Raw genomic sequence first — 6,990 nt, 5'->3', positions numbered from 1 at the left:
CAGTTCTCCTCCAATTTTATTTGCTTCCTTCGTTTGCTTGGCAAACTCTTTCCCACAAAGGTAAAATCCTGTTAAGAGAAAACTCCAGGAACATCCAAATTGTTTCACTGGAAGAAATTCTAGTATAATGAATATGTGATTGCCATTCTCATCCCCAAGCTATGGGATCTGGGAATGCAAACAGGTTAAATGTCCTGGACAGAGTCCCAACTCCGGTCGGGTGAGCGGGCCCTCTGACATTCGTGATTTACTGTACAGATTCTCTAACCCCATGCACACAGCGTCTTCTTCATTTTCTTGTTGCCCTTCAAGTTCTGTTGGTTTTGTTCAGATGTTTTTAATGAGTTTGTCCTGCGGCAGCCAGGGAATGGCTAACAAGTCTTCTGGGCCCTTAAAAACCCATTAGAATGTTATTTCTTACAAAGTGAAAAACTAACCTCATGCCAGATGCAAATAGGGCTCAAGCCATCAGAAATAAAGTTTGATTCTCAAGGAAAATTCCACTGAGACATGAAAGTTCTTCAGCTTAGAAAAATAGTCTTTGATGTTAAGTCCAACTCGGCTGTCTGATATAATTATTAGGAGTATAAGTCGGCTTGAGTTCAAATCCACACTCTTGTTACTTACTAGCTCAGTGATCCAGGGCCAGTCACTTAACCTCTCTCAGTTTCTGTTACATCACCTGAAAAACAAGAATGTTGCCTACCTCATAGAACTGTTGGAGGATTGACCAATGTATTATAGGTGTATAAGTTAGGATTCTGTTTAGCTGGGATAACAAAAAATAAAGGGACTTCAATGAGTAGAGGTGTATTTCTTTTCATTTAAAAGAAATTCAAAACTTGCTCATCTAGTATTGGCATGGCAGCTCCATAGTTGTCAGGGGCCCAGGCTTCCTCTAGCTTTCTGCTCTCCCGTCTTTGGCCATTCTCAAGGTCACCTCATGAACCTCATGGTTCAAAATGACTGCCAGGCACCAACTCTCAGCCTATATTCTAGATGGGAAGCAGAAGGAAAGGTAGAGGGAACAGAGGACATAGAACTGTGTGTGTCAAGGATGTTGGTAATCTGTTTAGGAAATTTCCCGGTAGTTACAACCAACAACTTCTTGGGTCTTTTGGGCTTCCTTAGCTGCAAAGGAAACTGGGAAATGATCCGCAGATGGCCATATTGGTATTTGGAATAAAAACTTAGGATTTCATGAGTAAAGAAGAGGAGAATACAATTGGATAGCTAACTAGCAGTGTGGTTGTAACATTTAAAGTACTTAAAAATGGTGCCTGTTACTCAGTTGGCTGTCAATTTGGTGGAGGCAGCCTGCATGGTGAATTGAACATAGCCTTTGGAGTCTAGTGGACTTGAGTCGAACCCAGCTCCATCCCTTATTGGGAATGACGTCTTGAGCATTACTGAATTTCTTTGAGCCTCAGCATTCTTGGTTGTTCAATGCAGTTACAAGTTTTGACCTTTTGGGATTTCTGGGTGAATAAATTAAGAATAAGTGTTTAAAGGGTCTGATACATAGTAGATGTTCAGTAAATGTGAAGTCCCCTCTCTACTCTGTCCCATTAAGTTTCCAGCTCTTCAGTGCAAAACAAGAATCCAAGGAATCATCACCTCCCAGCAGGGCCCTGAGAAGTGGTCAGAAACCTCCCAGCAAACAAAGCTGCTTTGCCCCCAGGCTGCCTGCTCTCTGCCCACAAAGTGCTGAAGTGAGTGAAGCCAACCCTGTAATCAAACAATACCAGATACTTTAATTATAGTTTTTTGCCACGATCTGAATCACTGTTTTCATGTGCATTGCCGTGAATTAATCTCATAACAGTGGTGTTAATTCCTTGATGGATAAAGGAGTATTTCAGCTACCAAGGTATTCCACAGAGAAAGGGAATGGAGTTCACATTTAATTAGCTCCTACTCTCTGCCAGGCACTGTGCTACGTGCATTATAAACCTTGTCTTGTTTTTCTCTCACAATAACTCTGTTGGTGATTATTACCACCTCATTTTACAAGTGAGGGCACAGAGACTCAGAGATGTTAAGTAATGTGCCCAATGTTATAGTTTGTACAAATCCCAGAACTGGAATATGCATCCACATTTGTCTGATTCCAATATATCTGGCTACCTCCCTGCTTTCCCAGCCCCCAGAACAACCGGTTTTCAGAAGAGGACTGTTGAGGCCTCTGGCAGAAGAAGGACAGGGAGACTGTGCTGGAAGTTGGCTCACTGCCTCTGAGTCCCGGATCTGATTTCCCAGCTCTGGGACCTCAGTAAGACATTGTCCCTCTAGGGCCTCATTTTCCTTTCTGTAAGGGAAGTAATGGGGTGGGGGGCGGAGATGAACAGGATGATCTGAGATCTCCCTTGCAGTTCCCAGAATCTATAACTGGAGAGTGAAATTGCACACCCTCATTTCTGTCTGTTCCAATATTAGGTGCACCTGCTATGAACTAAACTTCACTCTGGGAAAAATAAAGCACAAACAAGATGTAGTGATGGTCTGAAGAAAGTTAAACTGAAATCTGGAGAAAGGGAAGCAGATTTTATCTAAATATGTGGAGATACATGGAAGAACTTTCTAGAAATTCCATTTATCCAAAAAGGCAATGTCAAAGGGTAGTAGGCTTCCTGTCCCTGGAGGAGGTCTTCCACACAGGGCTGGACCATTGTACGATAATGGTGCAGTTATAATATTGAGTGCTTGGACAAAAGGGTATCTGAGACCAAATGCAGACTTAATGCATCGTCATTAGAAGAGGACTAAAGATACAATCATGGTCAAATTGAAAGTCCCCATCCTCACTTCCCCCCTCCCAATTCCAATCTCTAGGAAAAACAAAAAAGAGTGGTTTTCCTTCTAAATCCCCTTTCAAGATATTATCTTACCAATCATGCGTTCTGAAATTTCTATTCATCGTGAACATCCATACATGGCTCACAAATAATTGCCCTCGTTCCTTTTATCAGAGGCATGATGTGCCGCAGATGACAGGGATGAGAATCATCACTGCGCATGTATTTTACACATTCTGTCCTTCTTTGCATATTCCTACCTCTCGACACCAACTCTGCTAAAGAGAGTTTGTTCGTTATTGGTTCAGATGAATTTTGCAAGCTTATTTATGGTATTGTCGCCTTAAAAATCCATACATAGCTTTAGGAATGTACATGGTCGAATCTGTCGTATCATCTCTTTCAACATCTGCATTTCCTATCTTGCTTTAGAAAATCTTTATTATCACCTTAGCTATGGTCGCAATAAAACTGTATAACAAACCACCCCAAAATGTAGTGGCTTAAAAGTGTAATCATTCATGCATCTATGGATTAAGTATTAGCTGATCTAAATAGGGTGTGTGGGGTGCCTGGGGGGCTCAGTTAGTTGAGCGTATGACTCTTGATTTTGGCTCAGGTCATGACCTCACGGTTCATGGATTTGACCCTGAGTAGGGCTCTGCATTGACAGTGTGGAGTCTGCTTGGGATTCTCTCTCCCCCCCCCCCCCCCGCTCTCTGCCCCTCCTCTGCTCATGCTGTCTCTCTCTCTCTCTCTCTCTCTCTCAAAATAAATACATAAACATTAAAATAATAATAACAATAATTGTGCTTGGCTTTAAGCTGTACCTTGGTTCAGTTCTGCTCCATGTGTCCTTCACCCTCTTTGGATCGGTGGGCTGGCTAAGACATGTAATTTTCATGGTCATGGTAGACACACAAGCTAGTTCATGCCTTTGCTCGTGCCATATCCACTCACATCTTGTTGGAAAGCAAGTAGGGTGGCCAAGACCAATCCTGACCGGGGAGAAGAAGAATATTTAGAAGTATATATCACACTGGGAGATTCCACTAGATTACACCCCTAAAATTTAAAAGAAAGATAATCGCGTTTTATTGACCTGTTTTACAGCTCTGGGGTTTTTTGTTCCGTTCTTTCTCTATTTGTATTGAATGATGGGTGTATGTGTGTGTGGATGTGCATGTTAGAGATGTGGCATTAAACAAGGGAGTGATCCTAGAATGTAGTGTCAGGAGGTTGGTGACTGCATTAGCAAGGGTATGTAAATTATGAAGGATAATGGAATCGCCAGACCTCTACTTTCCAATCTGGAAGGCTGGTGCTCCATGTGGAGGGGTTTATGTAGAAATTCATCCCAGCTGGAGAGTTGGTCACAGAATATGTAAAATGTGGGTCTCGGTACCAGAGAGCTTGTCAAATGGAGGGATTTATATGACATTGGTTTTAGGGCTTTGGTTGATGGTGGGGAATTCTGCTCAGGTTTTAGCCCCATCAAAATACAATCATTTTCACAGAAAGCCCCCAAGAGGCAGTGCTAATGGACCAGGGGCAATTTGAGTTCAAAAACTGGAAATATAAAAGCAATAAAGAGACAGCCTATAGGCTGAAATCTGAAGCAGTTTTCTTCATCGTGTTTGTCCTGGGAAGGGTGACTCTCCACCCCACCCTCCCTGCCATGCCAACTTCAGGAAGCAGGGGGGCTGCCCAATGTCCTTGAGCAGGACAGAACCATAATACACACTTCCTTAGGCATGTAAGAATGTGGCTCTCGTTTGTTCAATACCAATTTGCCAGAGAAGCTGAGCACAAGGATGAGGGGTGTGGGAGTGAGGACCACGGGGGCAGGGCTGGCTTTTCCTCTACCATAAGGCACTACAGTAAAACCTTGGTTCGTGAGCATAATTCGTTCCCCAAACGTGCTTGTAATCCAAAGCACTTGTATATCAAAGCGAATTTCAAGAACCATTGACTCAGTTATGGTCATGTGACATTCGGCATCCCATCCGACTCATATTGCAAGACATCGCTCGTTTATCAAGTTAAAATTTATTAAAAATGTTCGCTCGTCTTGCGCAACACTTGCAGAACAAGTTGCTCACAGTCCGAGGTTTTACTATATTCTGCTTGGCCCCAAACATGCGTACTTCCCTTAACAAAACAAAAGCCCCTCAGTTAAGCAGATTCATCATCTGCAGGACACTGCTTAGCACAGGTTTGGGGGATCTTATGCTGTAGTAAGAGGCTGATGAAATATCTCTTTGTTTTGAACGGTGTCCTAAGGTCGATGGCTCTGTTTTGCTGGTGCCACTGCAGGTTGCCATCCAATTTAATAGCTCCCTATAGCTCACTGCAATCCCTGACCCATCACCAGAGAGAAAGAGCAGCCTCAGGAGTACAAGAAATCAACTACAATAGCCTTGTAACTTGGGCTAATGCTAGGACTTGCTCTATTTATCCAACACAGGGGCTGTTTGTGACAGGAGCCTAACCGAATGTTAGCAATATATCCTGGCTCTTACCTCCAGCTTGGAGACCTGGTTTACATACTTTCCCTGTGCAATTCTAGGTGTCCTATTCCTGATCAGTGCCTCCGGGTGGGAGTCAGGCCCGGCAGAAAATCTTTTGGGGGTGCTATTTCTCTTTTTCTCGTAGCTTATCTTTGGGGCAATGCAAAAAGGGGGCAGGAATAAGGCGCACCTGGGATTTCATGCCTTGGCAGCCCAAGGCTTAAGGAGTTTAGGCATTTACTTCCCAAAGTGCATGCCAGACCTCACATTTGCTCTGGACAGCCTAGTACCTTTCAATCACATACGGTATTCTCTTTGAGAGGAGCACCCTTAAATAAAATCTTTTCCATCTTCTTCCATTTCTCTAAACCTTTTGGCGCCCGTTGGACATTGGCATCTCACCGAACCACCCCTCCCCTGCTTGAGGTGGGACCGTGCAGGCTCATCAGAGCCTGTAGGAGTCACAGCTTCAACCCTTTCAGCATCCTTCTGTAGACGCGATTCGGATCACGGAGGACAGGGAAATAAGAGAGGGCTCAGCATTCGACCACGTGTGCTGAGTTCTGTCTGTGTGCCACGCTGGGAGAGGAGCCCCCGAGGACAGAAGGCTGGGCGATGCAGGGCCGTGTGATGAATATACAGAGCAGCCCCACCGCCGATCTGTTCTTTTTATTAAGAACAGTGAGTGATCTAATACTTTTCATTCGGCTGTGGAAGTGCTTAACGCTGACACTTTGTAAACACACTAACATCGGCTGAAATGAGAGAAGTGAAGGATTATTTCTAGTTTCGCAAGAGACTGTCTTTGGCATTGTGGATTTATTGATAAAGGCACTGCCGTAATATTCTGTCTTCTGGATTCCATTTAAATCGTCTTTCTCTGGCCCACAATTATTTGCTTGGATGGAGTGTTGGTCAGGATTCTTTTAGTTGCAAGGGACGGAAACCCGGCCCCCACCAGCTTGAGCAGAAAAAAACCCAAAAACCAAAAAACAAAAAACATTTCAGTGGGGACTTCCACGACATCGCCAGTGTTTTTCTGACTTCTCCCTGCCATGCCTGCCCTCCCTCTTGAAATGGCTCAGCTTCTCTGTGAGTTGATCCTTGTCTTTCCTCCCACAACTGGGTTTCCTCCTTGTAGCCAGGGATGATGGCAGAGTCCTGGCTGATGTGGCTGCAGACAGTTCCAGGCTATGGCACCTCCACTTAACGCCAGAAATCAAGAGAAAAGTTATCTATCACTCTCCTGAGTTTAGATACAACATCCCGGGGAAAGTTCCTAAATTGCCTTGCTTGAGATGGCGCACTTACCTTACAACTCCAGATGCACATTTGTCTGGGATGTTTTTCAAAGTGTCAGCCCTACGCCCAGAGATTCTGATTCATTTGGTCTCGTGGGACCTGGATGCCAGTATTTTTAACAGCTTTCTGCAGGTGACAATAGCCAAGCCTGACTACTGCTTGAGACTCCTTCATTTATTCTTCAAAAGTCAAGTTGGAGTGCCCGCTCTGTGCCACGCATTATATTACATGGTGATAGAGACGCGAACCAGCAGATAAAATCGTTCTCGTGAAGCTCACACTCCATGGAGGAAGGCAGGCAATAAAACCATTAATAAATGAATAAATAAATAGTGCTAATAAATAAATAAGCACTATCCAGAGAATAAAAACAAGACCAGAGT

The sequence above is a fragment of the Prionailurus bengalensis genome, chromosome D1 (assembly GCF_016509475.1).
Source record: "Prionailurus bengalensis isolate Pbe53 chromosome D1, Fcat_Pben_1.1_paternal_pri, whole genome shotgun sequence".
Lineage (NCBI taxonomy): Eukaryota > Metazoa > Chordata > Mammalia > Carnivora > Felidae > Prionailurus > Prionailurus bengalensis.
This window is presented reverse-complemented; position numbering follows the sequence as displayed.